Genomic DNA, 20892 nt, shown 5'->3' on the forward strand with positions numbered 1-20892 from the left:
TCTGAAAAATAATTTATCTGTAATTATCTACAACCTGTGGAAGATCACAAAGATTTCTGTGATTGAGTATGAAATGTATTCCCCATCAAGAGCTGAGCATTATACGGTGCCTCATTTTCTCCAAAGTGAACAGTTGAAGGTCTCTGGTAATTTATATCAACCAGAAGTTTCTCTGACAAGGTTGATCAATGCTCTGATCTATGATTTGACCGATAAGCTATTAGGAATCATGTTAACTCAATGCCCATGCAGCAGAATAATTCTATTATATGCTCTCCTTTGTTTTATGGCCTCACTAGTCACAATTTTGTGTTCCAAATAAACATGCTATCAATGAGTTTCTTCTCATGGAACATGCCCTAGATTCACACAGAAAATTACTTGAATACTCATGTAGCATTTCTCTTGCTATTGCACCAGAGGGCATGAATTATTGGGTCAGTTGTTTTTGTATCTTGCAGGGCTCATAGGTGGATGATATTGACTACTTTTTATTCCTAGTTTCATGGATAGTATTAAGTGTTCTAGTGTAGTCACAAGATAAGAATGCTGAAACTTAGTTTAAGCCTATAGAAAGCCTTTCTTAATCAGACTGCAAGTATGCTGGGTTATTAGAATCCTAGGGTAGCATGGATATTTTCTCAGAATGAGGTTTTACGTGCAAAAAGAAAAAAAAAACATGTTCTGTATTAACATGCATCAGTTAACAAGTACAATTAGCTAGAAGTGAAACCAAAGATGCCAAAAGCAAATGTATTACATTTCGATTCTTTCTGAGAATTGTGTGTGTTGTTTCCATTTATTTCAGGTGTACTGTATATTTGCTGAGCTTTACAGCTGAATGGCACATCTACCATATAGTCAGTTGCACAAAGGTGTGGAGACCTACTAAGAACTGAGACACTACTGCATTCACTACTGATCTTAGCGAATGAGCCAACTAATGACTTTTTTAGTTAATGATGCAGGCCTTATCCAATCAGAATAAGAATTTGAATTCCAGCCAGTGCTGATAGGTGAGTAGTTAGCCAGGGAGGGCCCACCATTTTCCTGACCATGCCAAGAGTTTCTCTAATTACTTCATATCAATAAGAAAAGAGAAACAAGTTTCTCTAAAATTCATATATATTTTCCTTTGTTTCATGAGATCTCTAAATGTCTCCAGGTTCGGAGGATCATTTCAGCAAAGGACTCTATTTTTAACTCAGAAAAAGGAACTTTTAATGCCTCTGAGTCTTGATCAAACTATCTACATAATTTGGATAGCATTAGAAGACTCATTTAGAAGACTCATTTAGTTAAACCATTAGCACATACACCAAGTCCTCTCAGACGACTAGTAATATTGCTTTCATGCATGTAAATTAACCCATTAGGCTGAATGGCAGCTGTCAGATTAAGGGAAAGTATGTAGGTTAAAAGTTTGGGATATTAGATTTCTTTTTTTTTTTAGATGATATAAATCTTTTTTTTAATTTTTATTTTGCAATACAATTCAGTTCTACATATCAGCCACGGATTCCCTTGTTCTCCCCCCTCCCGCCCCCCTCACCTTCCCCCCAGCCTGCCCCCCATTCCAATCTTTTCCAGGGCAAAGCCTTCCCCGCAGAATGAGATCAACCTGGTAGACTCAGTCCAGGTAGGTCCAGTCCCCTCCTCCCAGGCCGAGCCAAGGGACCCTGCATAAGCCCCAGGTTACAAACAGCCGACTCATGCAATGAGCACAGGACCCGGTCCCACTGCCTGGATGCCTCCCAAACAGATCAGGCCAATCAACTGTCTCACTCACTCAGAGGGCCTGATCCAGTTGGTGACCCCTCAGCCATTGGTTCATATTTCATGTGTTTCCGTTTGTTTGGCTATTTGTCCCTGTGCTTTATCCAACCTTGGTCTCAACAATTCTTGCTCATATAAACCCTCCTCATTCTCGCTAATTGGACTCCCAGAGATCCACCCGGGGCCTAGTCATGGATCTCTGCATCCAGATCCCTCAGTAGTTGGATGAGGTTTCTAGCATGACAATTAGGGTGTTTGGCCATCCCATCACCAGAGTAGGTCAGTTCGGGCTGTCTCTCAACCATTGCCAGCAGTCTGTTGTGGGGGTATCTTTGTGGATTTCTGTGGGCCTCTCTACCACTTTGCTTCTTCCTATTCTCATGTGGTCTTCATTTACCATGGTCTCCTATTCCTTGTTCTCCTTCTCAGTTGTTGATCCAGCTGGGATCTCCCGATCCCCCAAGCTCTCTTTCCCTCGACCCTTGCCCTTCACTACCCCCACTCATGTCCAGGCTGTTCATGTAGATCTCATTCCATTTCTCTGTCATTGGGCGATCCCCGTGTCTTTCTTAGGGTCCTGTTTTCCAGGTAGCCTCCCTGGTGATGTGAGTAGCAGTCCAGTCATTTTTGTTCCACATCTAGTATCCTCCTATGAGTGAGTCCATACCATGTTTGTCTTTCTGAGTCTGGGTTACCTCACTCAGGATGATTTTTTCTAGATCCATCCATTTGTCTGCAAACCTCATGATGTCATTGTTTTTCTCTGCTGAGTAGTATTCCATTGTGTATATGTACCACATTTTGTTTATCCATTCTTCAGTTGAAGGGCATCTAGGTTGTTTCCGTGTTCTGGCTATTAAAAACAATGCTGATATGAACATAGCTGAACAAGTGCTCTTGTGTGGTTGAGCATTCCTTGGGTATATGCCCAAGAGTGGTATAGGTGGATCTTGGGGGAGATGGATTCCCAATTTTCTAAGAAATCGCCATATTGAATTCCAAAGTGGTTATACAAGCTTGCATTCCCACCAGCAGTGGAGGAGAGTTCCCCTAGCTCCAAATCCTCTCCAGCATAAAGTGTCTTCAGTGTTTTTGATCTTAGCCATTCTGACAGGCGTAAGGTGGTATCTCAGAGTTGTTTGGATTTGCATTTCTCTGATGATTAGGGATGTTGAGCAATTCCTTAAATGTCTTTCAGCCATTTGAGTTTCCTCTGTTGAGAATTCTCTGTTTAGTTCTATAGCCCATTTCTTAATTGGACTGTTGGGCATTTTGATGTCTAATTTCTTGAGTTCTTTATATATTCTGGATATCAGTCCTCTGTCAGATGTGGGGTTGGTGAAGATCTTTTCCCATTCTGTAGGCTGTCGCTTTGCCTTGTTGACCGTATCCTTTGCTCTACAAAAGCTTCTCAGTTTCTAGAGGTCCCATTGATTGATTGTTTCTCTCAGTGTCTGTGCTATTGGTGTTCTATTTAGGAAGTGGTCTCCTATGCCAATGCGTTCAAGACTATTTCCTACCTTCTTTTCTAGCAAGTTCAGAGTAGCTGGATTTATGTTGAGGTCCTTGATCCACTTGGACTTAAGTTTTGTGCACGGTGATAGATATGGATCTATTTGCAGCCTTCTACATGTTGATATCCAGTTTTGCCAGCACCATTTGTTGAAGATGCTTTCTTTTTTCCATTGTGCACTTTTGGCTTCTTTGTCAAAAATTATGTGTTCATAGGTGTGCGGATTAATGTCAGGGTCTTCAATTCGAATCCATTGGTCCACATGTCGGTTTTTATGCCAGTACCAAGCTGATTTTATTACTGTAGCTCTATAGTACAGCTTGAAGTCAGGGATCGTGATGCCTCCAGAGGTTGTGTTATTGTACAGGATTCTTTTGGCTATCCTGGGTTTTTTGTTTTTCCATATGAAGTTGAGTATTATTCTTTCCAGGTCTGTGAAGAATTGTGTTGGTATTTTGATGGGGATTGCATTGAATCTGTAGATTGCTTTTGGTAAGATTGCCATTTTTACTATGTTAGTTCTGCCTATCCATGAGCATGGGAGATCTTTCCATTTTCTGACACCTTCTTCAATTTCTTTTTTCAGGGACTTAAAGTTCTTGTCATATATGTCTTTCACTTGCTTGGTTAGTGTTACCCCAAGGTATTTTATGTCATTTGTGGCTATAGTAAAGGGTGATGTATCTCTGATTTCCTTCTCTGCTTCTTTTTCTATTGTATATAGGAGGGCTACTGATTTTTTTGAGTTGATCTTGTATCCTGATATGTTGCTGAAGGTGTTTATAAGCTGTATCAGTTCTTTGGTGGAATCTTTGGGGTTGCTCAAGTATACTATCATGTCATCTGCAAATAGTGAAAGCTTGACTTCTTCCTTTCTAATTTGAATCCCCTTAATCTCCTTAGGTTGTCTTATTGCTCTGGCTAGAACTTCAAGTACTATATTGAATAAGTATGGGGAGAGCGGACAGCCTTGCCTCGTTCCTGATTTTAGTGGAATTGCTTTGAGTTTCTCTCCATTTAATTTGATGTTGGCTGTTGGCTTGCTGTAAATAGCCTTTATTATGTTTAGGTATGTTCCCTTTATTCCTGATCGCTCCAAGACCTTTATCATGAAGGGGTGTTGGATTTTGTCAAATGCCTTTTCAGCATCTAGTGAGATGATCATGTGGGTTTTTTTTGTGTTTGTTTATAGAGTGTATTACATTGACAGACTTTCGTATGTTGAACCATCCTTGCATCCCTGGAATGAATCCTACTTGATCATGCTGGATGATTGTTTTGATGTGTTCTTGGAGTCTGTTTGCCAGTATTTTATTGAGTATTTTTGCATCAATGTTCATGAGGGAGATCGATCTGTAGTTCTCTTTCTTTGTTGTATCCTTGTTTGGTTTAGGAATCAGGGTAATTGTAGCCTCATAGAAGGAGTTTGGTAATGTTCCTTCTGTTTCTATTGTGTGGAACAATTTAGAGAGTATTGGTATTAACTCTTCTTTGAAGATCTGGTAGAATTCTGCACTGAAACCATCTGGTCCTGGGCTTTTTTTTGGTTGGTAGACTTTTAATGACTGTTTCTATTTCATTAGGGGTTATTGGACTATTTAAATAGTTTATCCGGTCTTAATTTAATTTAGGTATGTGATACCTATCCAGAAAATTATCCATTTCTTTTAGGTTTTCCAGTTTTGTCGAATAGAGGTTTTTTAAGTATGACCTGATGATTCTCTGGATTTCCTCAATGTCTGTTGTTATGTTCCACTTTTCATTTCTGATTTTGTTGATTTGGATGCTCTCTCTCTGTCTTTTGGTTAGTTTGGATAAGGGCTTGTCTATCTTGTTGATTTTCTCAAAGAACCAACTCTTTGTTTCATTAATTTTTTGTATTGTTCTCTTTGTTTCTATGTTATTGATTTCAGCTCTCACTTTGATAATTTCCTGGCATCTATTTTTCCTGGGAGACTTTGCTTCTTCTTGTTCTAGAACTTTCAGGTGTGCTGTTAAGTCACTAATGTGAGATTTCTCCAGCTTATTTATGTGGGCGTTTAGTGCTATGAATTTCCCTCTTAGTACTGCTTTCATAGTGTCCCATAGGTTTGGATATGTGGTGTCTTCATTTTCGTTGATCTCTAGGAAGTCTTTAATTTCTTTCTTTATTTCTTTCTTAACCCATTGGTGATTCAGTTGGGTATTATTCAGTTTCCATGAGATTGTAGGTTTTCTGTAGTTTTTGTTGTTGTTGAAATCCAACTTTAGACCATGATGGTCTGATAGAACACAGGAGGTTATTCCAATTGTTTTGTATCTGTTGAGATTTGTTTTGTGGCCAAGCATGTGGTCGATTTTAGAGAAGGTTCCATGGGGTGCTGAGAAGAAGGTATATTCTTTTTTGTTAGGATGTAATGTTCTGTAGATGTCGATTAAGTCCATTTGAGTCATGACATCAGTTAAGTCTTTTATTTCTCTGTTAAGTTTCAATTTGGGAGAGCTGTCCAGTGGTGAAAGTGGGGTGTTGAGGTCTCCCACTATTAATGTGTGGGGTTTTATATATGATTTAAGCTTTAGTAATGTTTCTTTTACATATGTGGGTGCCCTTGTATTTGGGGCATAAATGTTCAGAATTGAGACTTCATCTTGGTAGATCTTTCCTGTGATGAGTATGTAATGCCCTTTTGATCTCTTTTGATTGATTTTAGTTTGAAGTCTATTTTGCTGGATATCAGGATGGCTACACCTGCTTGTTTCTTAAGACCGTTTGATTGGAAAGTCTTTTCCCAGCCTTTTATTTTTAGGTAGTGTCTATCTTTGAATTGGAGATGTGTTTCTTGTATGCAGCAGAAAGATGGGTCCTGCTTTCGTATCCATTCTGTAAGCCTATGTCTTTTTATAGGTGAATTAAGTCCATTGATATTGAGGGATATTAATGACCAGTGATTGTTCATTCCTGTTATTTTTTGGTGGTGATGTGTGTGTACTTCTCTTCATTGGGGTTTACTGCTGTGGCTTTATCTATTGCCTGTGTTTTCGAGGGTGTATCTGACTTCCTTAGGTTGGAATTTTCCTTCTAGTGCTTTCTGTAGGGCTGGGTTTGTGGATAAATATTGTTTAAATCTGGCTTTTTCATGGAATGTCTTGTTCACTGCATCTATGATGATTGAAAGTTTTGCTGGGTATATTAGTCTAGGCTGACATCCATGGTCTCTTAGTGTCTGCATTACATCTGTCCAGGACCTTCTGGCTTTCAAAGTCTCCATTGAGAAATCGGGTGTTATTCTGATAGGTTTGCCTTTATATGTCACTTGGCCTTTTTCCTTTGCTGCTCTTAATATTCTTTCTTTATTCTGTACGTTTAATTGTTTAATTATTATGTGGCGAGGGGACTTTTTTGGGGGGTCTAGTCTGTTTGGTGTTCTATAGGCTTCCTGTATCTTCATAGGCATTTCCTTCTTTAAGTTGGTAAAGTTTTCTTCTATGATCTTGTTGAATATATTTTCTGTGCCCTTGAGTTGGTATTCTTCTCCTTCTTCTACCCCTATTATTCGTAGCTTTGGTCTTTTCATGGTGTCCCAAATTTCTTGGACATTTTGGTTCATGACTTTGTTGGCTTTAGAGTTTTCTTTGACTGATGAATCTATTTCTTCTACTGTATCTTCAACGCTAGAGATCCTCTCTTCGATCTCATGCATTCTGTTGACTAACTTGCATCTGAAGTTCCCAATTGTTTTCTCAGATTTTCTATTTCCAGCATTACCTCTGTTTGTGTCTTCTTCATTTTTTTCTATTTCCCTTTTCAGGTCTTGGACTGTTTCCTTCATTTGTTTCATTGATTTTTCTTGATTTTCTTTCAGTACTTTATTGTTTTCTTCCAGGATTTTATTGATTTCTTCTAATTTGTTTGCCCTTTCCTCTAGTTGTTTACAGCGTTCTTCACATTTTTTTGTCTTTTCCTCTACACAAGCCTCTAGCTTCTTCATGATGTCATTCATAAGGCTATTTTCTTCTGCTTCCAATTTCTGATGTTCAGGTCTAGGTGTTGGAGGAGGGCTAGGGCCTGGTGATGCTGTATTGCTATTCATTTTGTTGTATGCGTTTCTGCCTTGACGTCTGCCCATCTCCTTGTGGTTCATTCTTGGCCTTATCCACATACTTGGTTCAGACAGAGCTGACAGATTCAGGGAGTCTCTCTCTCTTGTCCAGATGGGAGCTCTCTTGTCCAAATTGGAAGTCCGGGGCAGGATGGGAACTCTTGTCCAGAAGGGAAGTCCGGGGCAGGATCAGGATGGGAGCTCTTCTCTCTCTCTCTCTCTCTCTCTCTCTCTCTCTCTCTCTCTCTCTCCTCCAGAAGGGAAGTCCGGGGCAAGATGGGAGCTGGGGGCCGGCCTCTAAGTCTCAGGAAGAGGCTTGGGGCTCGGGCGGATGGGCGTGGGGGCAGGGCGTGGAGACTGTAGGGTCTGCCAGGGGTTTTGGAGAAGGGGATCCTTCGCGGTGGGGCTAGAAGGGAACCTGCCTGGTGGCCAGAACCAGGGGCCAAGTTGAGCAGGTCTTCCCCAGAGTGGCTGGTGCCCAGGGATGGGGTCTGGGGCAAGCTAGGGGACTCACTTGTGTTCCAGTAGGGAAGTCCGGGGCAAGATCGGAGCTGGGGGCCCTAGATTTATTTGTGTAGCTGGAGAGCTTCTCTCTGGGGTCTACCAAGCCCCGGCAGTCCGACAGCCCACTTATAAAATTATAAAATAAACACACAGACACTTATATTATTTAAACTGTTTGGCCTAATGGCTCAGGCTTCTATCTATCTAGTTCTTATATCTTGAATTAATCCATTTCTATAAATCTATACCTTGCCACATGGCTCATGGCTTACCAGCATCTTGCTTGTCATAGTGGCAGCTGACAGTATCTCCCTCCTCCTTCCTGTTCTCTCAATTCTCCTCTCTGTTAGTCCCGCCTATACTTCCTGCCTGGTCACTGGCCAATTAGTGTTTTATTTATTGACCAATCAGAGAACATACAGACCGTCCCACAGCATCTTTGCCCCCTGTAAATCCCCTAATGTTAACTAAGGCTACTCCCAGTCACTGTAAGTATTGTCAGTGAGTGGGCTGACAGTCTGTTTAGTGCATGTATCTCTGTAGTATGGGGGCCAGGTGTCTATGCATAACAAGCAATACTGGAAGATTTTTTGGCTGTGAATGGTTAACCCTCTCCCTAGAGTCCCTTCCTACAAGATCAATTCTAATTGCTTAGGTTATTTCTATTTCCCAAAGACCAGAATCTTTTTAAATCAATCTGTTTTGGAATCTCCAGTTCTACAATAGAAACCTATTTCTTTTCTGTCAGCTAGTGGACCAAGACACAGAACATGCATAGAATCGTAACCTCAGTATTACTATCTAAAAATTAACTCCAATGTCCTTCATTTCTCCAGTACAATCAAACCCTTAAAGTAGGCATCAGCAAGTTAAGGTCAAGATGAGATAAAGTCTGCTGCTCTGTAGCCACACTAGTTAATACGTTCTATGTATCTGTCTTGCCCATTTTCAAGTCTAGCCCTGAGAGGAGTGGGGTTTCGACTATGACCCTGTGTTCATACTCTTAGTGGAAAATACAAGATTCAGTAAGAGGTATAAGGGCAGGGAATGGAAGAGCCTGGGGACCTGTGAAACATTATTATTAATGGGGTATGGTGATATATTGTGTCTCCCAATATATTATGCATCCTAATAAACTTATCTGGGGTCAGAGGACAGAACAGCCACTAGATAGACATAGAGGCCAGAAAATGGTGGCACAAATACCTTTAATCCTAGCATTCCAGAAGCAGAGTTGCGTCTGGATCTCTGTGAGTTCAAAGCCACACTGGAAACAGCTAGGCATGGTTACAAGAGCCTTTAATCCCAGGAAGTGATGGCAGGAAGGTAGATAAGGTGAGAAGGTCAGAAACTATAGGCTCTTGGCTGATTAAGCTTTTAGGATTTGGAGCATCACAGTTCAGCTAAGAGGTATCCAGTCTGAGGAAACAGGATCACCTAAGGAGTTGGTGAAGTGAGGTGACTGGCTTGTTCTGCCTCTCTGACCTTCCAGCATTCACCTCAATATGTGATTCCAGGTTTGTTTTTATTAATAAGACCTGTTAAGATTCGTGTTACAATGGGGCCATGGTCCAGAGACAGTCCATTTGAGAGCATCATCTGTGGCTTTCAGTTTTATTATCTGTGTATGGTGGCTCTATGTTGTAAGAGCACCTAGCTTCAGCACCAGAGGAGTGAAGAAAATCACCTTTTGGGTCCTTTTCAGATTATTTCCAGTGTCTCAATGACCATTTTATAAACTGTTTTCCTACTAATCTTCTGATGGAAGTGTAGGAGCTCAGCATTTAGTGTCTACACAAACAGGGTTGTAGAGATTTTGAAAACTGATCCAGGTTTTGTGCATCCTGATCGAGGTAAGTTCTTCACTGTAGACCTCTCTCAGGGTTTGTGCATTTAAAAGCAAAAATGGGTTGATTCACCACTTTCAATAGGAGACAGAAGAATACATCATTCTGGACCATGGGAGTGTACACAGTTTTCTCTGGAGGAATCAGACTCATGAGAATCAGAGGACCCAGGTTTCTTTAAATGCAGGAGAGGTATATTCCAGGATAACTGACAGACTACCTGTTTCTTCTCACTGAGGAATATTGTTTAATCTGCAGAGATATATTTGAACAGAGTAGTTGATCAGTTACAGAAACTTGGTACTGAGCTAGTCCTGTGGTATTGGTTTCTTCTGACAGTTGGTAAGACACAAAAATTCTGCTGGATGTCTATAAGTCTGTATCTCACAATGAGAAAAAGCAATGGTGACTTTCATTTTATGCAAAGGGACTTATCCCACTCAGTTCCTTGTTGATAATCACACTTTTAGCTACCTCCAGCAGCAAGGACCTTATTATCCGTTAGATTTTTGAATTTCATTAACATTTTCTAATATCTGTTTCCAGCTAAGTGACAAAGGGAATCTTTTTAGGAGCAGTCTTTAATCATTAAAAAAGTACTTACTAAAAGTTACATAAAGTTCTTTGGTCAGTGTTGCACAGAAAGGAATATCTGTTCTGCCCAAGCTGTGTTGTGTGCCAAGAACCGGTGGGGGGTTTTCTACCTTTATTTCAATTTTTAAAGAGAGAATTGTGGGTTTTGAGTTTTCAAATTGTATGGATCACTGATTAATAAGAAGACTTAAATCATGAAAGAAAATGAGCAGGGATTTCTCTTTTCCTTCAGGCTCAGCCCGGGGGAACTTCCCACTTCTCTAGGAATGCTTAGAGCAAGCTGAAATTGTAGAGAATGCTTCCCTGGGGGAACTATTCGACCTTCCCTTTTTGTATTCTCCTTAGATGTAGGAGGACATGGATCAGAGGTCTGATCCATGTGTGGAGACACAGCAACAAGCCTGGACTCTGTGTAGGAGTCAAGCAACAAAACAAGAAAGAGAAAGTATTCCTGCTCCTAGTGTGGGAGAGAAGGAACTGTTTGTTTGCTTGTTTGTTACCCTTGAGGACCTAGCAGAGCCAAAAGTTTTTGGGTCCCCTTAAGGAGGCATAGGTCTGAGGTCAGGTTGGGAGAGGGTGTCATACTGGAGAAAGCCACTCATACATATAGGTAAACAAAACTTTCAGAAAGACATAGAAGGATACAGAGACACACACACATACATGCACACAAACACAATGAAAGCATCCTGGATTGGCCACCACAAATTCACACACCTGAACAGATGGAGGGAATCCACTGTCATTCACATGGTTACTGGACACTGGGTAGCAGTCATCTCTGACTGCTTTCCTATGTGTACACACAGAAGACACATTAATCAGACTTACCTTCAGAGGTGACAGAAAAGAGACTTTCTAATTTGTTTCATTTTGGGGTGAAGGTGTCATATTCCTCAGATTCCTTAGGCAGAAATTGATCATAGGACATTCCGGGTACATGGACCACTGGCTGCAAACACCCTATGAGTATCTTGACTCCTGCACTCTTCCTTGCTCTGAATAGCTCTGAGACACTTAGGTCTCAAGGTCTTCCTCTGTGATGATGGTGGAACCTCCAAAAATGTTATGGGTACTGACCATAGAACACTGCTTGGACATGAGTTTAAAGCAAGACAAAGTTGTTTTTAGCTGGCTTACATCTATACTAGGTGCTCAATATCTCAGTTGAGCACAGAGATGTTATCAGGATGAGCTATTAAGCACAAAAATCATCTTCTGGATTGATATATTTCAGTTAACAAGACAGGTTAGCCAAAAGCAGAACTACCAAAGCTAAAAGTAAGTTAGCATATTTAGAGACATTCCCAGAACTATGGACTTTGAATATATTGCAACATTTGTCCTGGCCTCTCTCTGTCTCATAACAGTATTTTGACCCATCTTCTATGAATTTTCCTGGCCTTTAAGTTTACCCATTGTATTATAAGTATACTAATTGGGGGTAGGCACCCTGCAGTTGGGAAAAGAGTATATTATTACAAGTTAAGGCATCCTGTAATGATCTGTGTCTACCATATAAAGAAGCATCTTTATACCAGGGGAGTTTATACATATTTGTGTGAATAAAGTTTAGTTTAGATTATAGTTAGAGATTATACTAGTTAAGAAAACTGACAGTAGTAGGTTCTTCTAAAGTCCATTCCTTCTGCCACAGGTGGGTATCTAAATGTACAAGTACAGTTACAGGCATATCTTCCTTACTATCCCATCATGCCTTAAGTCCAATTTGGCAACTGTGAGATATCCAAGGCCATAAGTGTCATGATTACCTATCAGAATATCTGACTCTGCTTACTATAATTGTCATTCACTGTCCTTATAGATGCATAGGATTACTTGAAGCTTTTCTTCATTGTGAGGTTGTATGACTGCATCTGTAACATTGGGAGCCAGTCCCCAGTAGGGAAGCTTCCTGGTAAATATAGATTGACCATTTTACTGTTTGAAGTGTGTGATATCTTCAGCAATAAGATCTTACCCTCTTTTTCTAAAAGGCATGAAGAACATGGGAAACAGCCTATATTTTTGGAGGAAATCTCTTTGACTCCCTGAAAAACAACAGTTCAAAAACAGGTTTCCATTGCCTGGCAATGAGGTATTTTAAGTAATATTTTATGGTGTTCTAATGAAACTTTTTTTTCTAAATTTCAGGCATTAACAATTAAGGAATATCTCAGAAGGTAAAAATGCTTCAGGTACAAATGAGATTACCTGAGTTCAGATCTACAAAAATTTCATGAGTGAACACGTGTAATTCAAGCATACACAAATGGATAAGTAGATCCACTTTTAAAAGTAAAAATAAAGACACATCTGCTTGTGGAGGTTATCCTCTGTCTTATCTACATAACATTTAAATTTCAAACATTTACACACACGGTGGCACACACATAAAAGATAGAAAAGTAATATAAACTCAAACAAAGATAATACTGTCAATGTATCAGAAATATTTATAAAGATGAATCACACAACAAAGAACAACGCAGCAGGAGATATGATGTTTTATAAGGGACTTCTTTTACATTTATGGGTAAAATTTGTAGTGTACCAGACACAATAGAAAGTACAATAAGCAGTCATAGGACTGCCAATTATAAGGGTCGAACCTACATGATCTTATATCATCCTAACATGTAACATAGTGAGTTGAATTCCAGGTATTTAGTGGCAAATTTTTAAATGTGGATTTTATATGAACACTAATATTTGAACTAGAAAACCATTGCACAAAATCTGCAGCTCTGTGTGGTCTGTAATTTCATCAGGCATATTTTTATTCAATTTCTGCAGGTATAATTTTAAAATATACGAGTTGGTTCTGGCTCTGGTATTTGCAATTGAGGAGATCAACAGGAACCCTCATCTATTACCAAACATATCTCTGGGATTTGACTTCTATAACGTTCCATACAGTGAGAAAAACATTCTTATGAATGCCCTCATTTGGCTTGCAAACATGAGTAATCCCTACCTTAATTATAACTGTGTAAAGTCAAGAATGTTAGCTGCTGCCCTAACAGGACCATCGTGGGCAAAATCTGCTCATATTGGGACATTGCTTCAGCTCTACAAATTTCCACAGGTGAGGAGTTGTATGGGAGAAAGTGCAAGATCTCCATTGCTGACGTTTGGAGGTATGAAAAGGTCAAAGTGGACATTTGAATTAGTTAGCTATCGATGACAAGTGTCCAGACAATTGAAGATGGACATTTATTTCAGTCACTTGGATAGGAAAGAAAGGGGAAGATGGAATAGACAAGAAGGATTAATAAGAATGGAGGACAGGAGCCAGGGGGTGGTGGCACACACCTTTAATCCCAGCACTCGGAAGGCAGAGCCAGGCGGATCTCTGTGAGTTCGAGGCCAGCCTGGGCTACCAAGTGAGTTCCAGGAAAGTCACAAAGCTACACAGAGAAACCCTGTCTCGAAAAACCAAAAAAAAAAAAAAGAATGGAGGACAGTCCAGTAATTTTCTGAAGAACTGTATCATAAATTTGCCTTTAAAATCAAGATGAATCCATCATAATGCTGATCTTTTCCATCTGTGTCTGCAGGACACGATTTTGCATAATGCCATTGTTCTTTCTCTTGTTCCCAAATGTTTTCTCTTCAGCTCACTGTTGGTCCTTTTGATTCTATCTTCAGTGACCGAGGTCAGTTTACTTCTCTCTACCAGATGGCCCCCAAAGACACATCTCTTTCTCTTCCCATGGTCTCTTTGATGCTTCATTTTGGCTGGAACTGGGTTGGTTTGCTTATCCCAGATGACCACAGAGGGACTCAGTTTCTATCAGATATCAGATAAGATGGAGAATAATCAAGTCTGCATAGCTTTTGTTGAAATGATCCAAAGTACCTGGAATTCATTTTCATACAAGTACTGGAAAAGTCTTGGCATGGTTCAGGAATCATCGGCCAATGTCATCATCATTTATGGTGACAATGATTCACTACAAGGTTTAATGCGAAATCTAGGACAACAGATTTTGACAATGAAAGTTTGGCTCATGACCTCTGAATGGGACCTTACTAATATCGCTGATTTTTTCTTGCTAGATTCATTCCATGGAAGTCTCATTTTTTCAAAACACTATGAGCAGGTGGCTGAATTTAAAAATTTTATACAAACAGTTAATCCTTATAAATACCCAGAAGACAATTACCTTCCTAAATTGTGGATTATGTTCTTCAAGTGCTCATTTTCAGAGCTGGATTGTCAACTTTTGGAGAACTGCCACCAAAATGCTTCCTTGGAATTAATGCCTAGATACATTTTTGACATGGCAATGAATGAAGACAGCTACAATACATACAAGGCTGTTTATACTGTGGCCCACAGTCTCCATGAGATGAATTTTCAGCAAATACAAATGCAACCATTAGGAAATGGGGAGAGAATGGTGTTCTTCCCCTGGCAGGTAATATCCCCTCCATTGTATCAGAGCATCAATAATGTGATATTTTGGGAGTTTTCAGAGGCACCAAACTAGGTATTACATATTTCAACATTTTAAATGTAAAAATGTATATAAACATACATACATACATATGCATATATTCATATATGTCTGTGTGGGTATGTACATATATATTATATATGGAAAATATTGAAATATATAATATGTAGTTTGATGGCCTACACCATAGATTACGACCCTTGATAGTCACTTTATAATTCATTTCATGTCAACCTCTCACAACTACATTAAAATATGTTCTTGCATCACTTTCAGCTTCATCCTTTCTTGAGGAATATCCATGTGGGAGCCAACATGGCTTTAGAATTGAAACAGAAGTTACATGATAATAAGTATGATATTCTCAACTTTTGGAATTTTCCAAAGGGTCTTGGACTAAAAGTGAAAGTAGGAACCTTTTCGCCCAATGCTCCCCTGGGTCAACAGTTGTCTCTATCTGAGCAGGTGATACAATGGCCAAAAAGATATTCAGAGGTAGGTTATGTATTATCTCAATGCATTCAGCTTACCATAATAACACAAATACATACCACAGTATACCAACTCCTGGTTTTGAGTTTAAATCCTAGTAGCATAAAACTCTGAGTAGAAAAGGATAAACATAATTAATAGAAGACCGCGTTTCATCATTCATTGATTCTTAAAAATGGAAAGTCTTAGCTTTAAATGTCTGTTAATATTCAGTGATGCATGGGTTACTTGTTGTCAAGTTTTCACAAATTAAGTATAACTGAGAAGTGGTACATGCAATCTTCATAATGTCTCCCAGGACACACTGATGTAGAAAATTTTACATCTACCACACAAAAATGAATAAATTATATTTTCTTGCTATGGTCAAACACTATCACCAAAAGTGACTTTTGGAAAAAAGAGTTTATCTGACTTACATTTCTAGAGATATGAGAGTCCTTTATGGTCAGGAGGCATACCAGTGTGTGGCATCCATGGACTGATGGCCAGGAATCTGAAACAAAATATCTCAGTCCACACACTGGAAACAGAGAGTGAATACTTGGATTGTGTCAGGCTAATAAATGTTCAGAACTCCAACCATTGAAATAATTCTGCCAATAAGTCTCCAACTCTTAAAGTATCAATAACTCTCAAGATAGAACCACCATTGAGAAAACATGTAGTTACATATCTGTGCTTTTTATTGCCACTTTTCATTCAAACCAATACATGACTCTATTAGGATTCCTTCACTGTGTCTGAAATTTGAGCAGTTCATTTTTATTCCATGCTTAAAAATTACAGACAATAAACAGTTACCATTTTTCTTTTATCCACCTCTTAAATGGGACAATATTATAGTGTGCATGTGTGTATGTTTCTCTCCTGTTCTGTTACTGCAAATACATACATACCCAATACACTTAAGAAAGTGTTTCTTATGGCTGACAGTATGACAGCAGACCTTATCTTTACAAATTTATTGCTCTAGGAACATGAGGTTTCTGACGACATCATACCCTCAGTCAATATAAAAAAGTAAATACCACAGATCACTTTTCTCATTCTCATTCATTCTCAGACAACAACCTATGGAATGATGATGCTCATTCATAGAGTGAACCCCTTAAACTGCTCTTCATGAATACTCACAGAAATGCCCAACAATTTGTTTACATTGGGATTTTAAGTTCTGTCAAGTTGTCAAGCAACATTCAAAACCATAGTGAAAATAAAATTTTTCAATGCATTAGAAAGTAAGTATAGAGACAGGATCCATCTGGAAGGTCCATTTAACCTTCTAGGTCATGGCTTCTATCACCTACCAGCATCATAATTTTTCCTACCTCATTATTCTTTAGTCTATGATTGTGATAATCCTTGGAAGAATCTTATGTAGATCACAGATGCTCAAGATCCTTCTCTACATTTATAGGAATAAAACTTGCAAATTAATTATGTGACATTAAAAACAATATTATTGAGGTTTTCAATAAACCCTTAGCATTTGTTAACTTTAGTCTCATTTTTCTCAGATTCCCAAGTCTGTATGCAGTGAGAGCTGTGGGCCTGGATTCAGGAAAATTTCCCTAGAAGGCAAGGCTGTTTGCTGCTATGATTGCACTCCTTGTGCAGACAATGAGATTTCTAATGAGACAGGTAAGAATAAATCTTAAGGAATGGTTCCACATTTCTACAGAATTATGCATTATCTTAAAAACTGAAGAAAACATGGACAAAAGTCAGACAAATTTATTCCTTCTCTTATTTAGGATATGAAGTGTACATCACCGTGTCTTGAAATTGTAGAACATAGGCATTGAAATGTGTAATTGACTTATATTGATGGTCAACTGCAGATATTGTTTGCTGCAGGAACTCCTTTCCTCTGTGCTGATCAATATGCTTTTTCCCACATGTAATGTAACACATAGTAAAAAATCTACCAAATTGGATGTTTTTAAAACTGTATTTCAATAATGATTTTAACTCACCAAAGTGTAGGGTAAGTTATTCTAATCATTCTTCCCAGTAAGCTTTTTCATACAGAACAGAAGATTAGAAATTTGTGTTTGATAATAACAATATATAATTTTTGACTGCAAATCATAATTAAAATTTCAAATTTCCTTAATGAATAGGATCATGTCCATTTTTTCAATTTTGAGAAGTATTATATGAAACAGTATCTGGAAGGCAGTTTCTACAGTCTGTTATGGAGAGCTGTACCAAGATTTAAGACCTGCATAGGAATATAGAATGTCCATTTAGAAGAATAGGTCATGAACATATTCCAGCATGTTTCATTGGGAATAAAAATCTTTGAAAGCTAGTATTTTCATACCTAATATTAAATTTGTGACTGGTGTTATACCAATTTTGAAATTGCTAAATAATTCTTTTACTTTGAGAATTTTATACTATGTGTTTGAATCATATTCATACCCACCCAAATCTTCCACTTTTCTACCTGTCTAACTTCTTCTCTCTCAATTTTAATTAATTAAGAAAAACTCATTCAATTCAATTTCTACTACCCAAATACTCTTTACTGTAGGCCCGCAGTGGAGTGTGAATTCTTTAGCAATGGCCACTTTCTTAAACATTAATGGGTCTTCCTCTTATAGCTGCTATGAGGTCAAATAGCTTCTTAGTTAAGGGTAGTACCTTACGCCAACCTTACATGCTCTATGATGTTTGACCTTCCCTGAGTTTATGATATCATACCATATATATATATATATATATATATATATATATATATATATATATATATATACTGCCCTGCTGTTTCTGTAACTTTCTATCACTTGCATTATTTCATGACCTCTGAATTTAGAATCTTTTTGCGACTTCTCCCATGAATGTCTTACCTTGATATATAATAGACTGTATCTCTAGTTGTTACTAAAAAGTACTCCTTTAGTGAATATCTATGCACACAATGTACAATATATATATGGAATGGTTCACTTTCCCACAAAAAGTCCTTCATAGTTCTTAATTAATGAGTATACTTCTAAAACTTATATAGCTCAAATATGTCAGATACTTGAAGTTAGATTACTGGTTCAATGTACCAAAAAATGTTATGATATCTTGAAATACATATAGTTATTCTATATATAGTAGTTTTATTACATGTATCATGTTCCTTTAGTAATGGAGTTATACATGTTAGTCATCCATTAAAAGGTAGAAAACCTCCACATAAAAGAGAAGAAAATAGCAGAGTCTGAGGCAATACATTGAAAGTAGGCCCTGACAATAACTGTAGCAATGTGTCACAATAGCTGAAGGAAGAAGTACTTACAAAATATATAGAAATACATTTTATTCTACTGAAGTTTATTCAATAATATGTTAAAAAATTATCAACAAAAGAAAATTAAAAGTCTGGTGATGAGTTTCTTTTAAAAATACAGGGAAAAAAATGACAGTAGAAATCTGGCATGAATAAATCAGTATAAATATAACTCAAATACAAGATGAATTTTGCAAATTTTCAAGAGCAGAATAATATAGGACTGTTTGATTTCATACTCTAAATTAGTTCTGACCTTTGCCCAACCAGAATTGCAACTATTCACTAGTTCACTATTCAATCCTGAAACTATATAGTCATGCCTATTTCAAGTTTCCACACAGAAAAGTAAAAATTAGAAAACATAAAGCATTTTATAATGATAAGAAATTTGAGAAACTATGTTTATAAACGAAAGTTTATCAAAATAATATCAAAGGCCATTTTCTCTCTTTTGCATATTCAAATTCATAATGTAATATAACTTATGATGTGGAATCAGATAGAAAGCATGTTCATACATTGTAACTCAGTATTCTAAAGACTTGCAAAGAGATATACCAATAGCACAGAGGCACTGAAAATATTTAAGAGAGAAAAGGTGTATTTAATTTATGTCACTATAAAGACAATGGGTTGTATGAGAAGCTACTAGTTATTGATAACTACTTACAAAAAAGGGACATCACTCTTCTTTAAGGTTATAGATTCTGAATTGTTACCCACATTCCAGTAGATTCCCTTATAATCTGTAAATACAACCATCACAGAATAGACTCAATGTGTATTAAAATGTAAGAAGAGATAGAGAGCACAGTTTGGGTATTAAAAGATGGAGAAAGTGAGGAATGGAACACGAGGAAAAATGGCTGAGTTGGAGCCACACAGGTTATATGTGCATATAAATTATAACTGAAATATCTAATAAGGAACGTATGTATTATAAATATAAAAGTATTCACTACAAAGCTCATACTTCTTTGTCACTGAGAAGAAGGAAAGCGATGTAGATAACAGTCCTGTTAACAGGTACAGAGAAATGGGTTAGAATTACAGACATAACATCAACTTGGACAAAATATCACCTTCATTTTTACCAGATATGGAAAAGTGCATGAAGTGTCCAGAAAGTCATTATGCAAACACAGGGAAGAAACACTGCCTCCAGAAAGCTGTGAATTTTCTCAACCATAAGGACCCCTTGGGGATGTTTCTCACAACCACAGCTCTGTGCTTCTCTGTACTCACAGCTGTAGTTCTTGCACTATTTGTGAAACACAAAGACACTCCAATTGTCAAGGCTAATAATAGGACCCTCAGTTACATGTTGCTCATCACACTCATCATCTGTTTCCTCTGTTCCTTACTCTTCATTGGCCGTCCCAACACCACAACCTGTATCCTGCAGCAGATCACATTTGGAGGTGCTTTCACTGTGGCTCTTGCCACTGTGTTGGCCAAAGCTATCACTGTGATTATTGCCTTCAAAGTCACTTTTCCAAATAAAGTGGTGAGGTGGTTAATGATATCAAAGGCTCCAAACCTTATAATCCCCATATGTACTCTGGTCCACCTTGTCCTCTGTGGAATCTGGCTAGGAACCTCTCCTCCCTTCCTGGACACAGAAGCTCATGCTGAACATGGACATATCATCCTTGTGTGTAACAAGGGCTCAGATTTGGCCTTCCATGGTATATTGGGATACCTCTGCTCCTTGGCACTTGGAAGTTACATTATGGCTTTCTTGTCCCGGAATCTGCCAGACACATTCAATGAAGCCAAGTTCCTATCATTTAGCATGCTGGTGTTCTTTTGTGTCTGGGTCACATTTCTCCCTGTCTACCACAGCACCAAGGGGAAGGTCATGGTGGCTATGGAAGTCTTCTCTATCTTGGCTTCTAGTACAGCTCTCCTTGGCTTCATTTTTGCCCCTAAGTGTTATATTATCTTAGTAAGGCCAGATAAGAATTCAGTTCATCATATCAGGAATAGGTCACATTCTAGAAGGAATAATCCTCCCAAAGCCTAGTTTAATTTAAACAGTTCTTATGATAATTGATGAATTTCCAAGAAGAAGTCCAGATGATATCTATAGAAAATGTGTTTTACACCGTTAGAGTATAGGTTTGATTCATTGGGCTATTATGTGTTTAACCAACTGTATTACAGCTTCTTTATACTGGGGCCAATGGAGTTATCCATGCTTAAAATCCAAGTTGTATTTTCATATGAGCAGGACCTCAGTATACATCTGGGCTCCTCTGAAACTTTACGTGAATATCATGTTATTTTCAACTCATAGAGATTTGCCTATGTCTGCCTCTGCTCTTTTGGG

The 20892-nt window shown here is 38.2% G+C and overlaps 1 pseudogene; it reads left to right on the plus strand.

Moving 5' to 3' along the window:
• LOC131903891 (vomeronasal type-2 receptor 116-like) overlaps positions 1 to 20586 on the plus strand; it is a 38094-nt pseudogene extending 17508 nt beyond the window's left edge.
• Positions 20587 to 20892: the final 306 nt, after the last annotated feature.

This window comes from Peromyscus eremicus, chromosome 1, assembly GCF_949786415.1.
Source record: "Peromyscus eremicus chromosome 1, PerEre_H2_v1, whole genome shotgun sequence".
NCBI classification, from domain to species: domain Eukaryota; kingdom Metazoa; phylum Chordata; class Mammalia; order Rodentia; family Cricetidae; genus Peromyscus; species Peromyscus eremicus.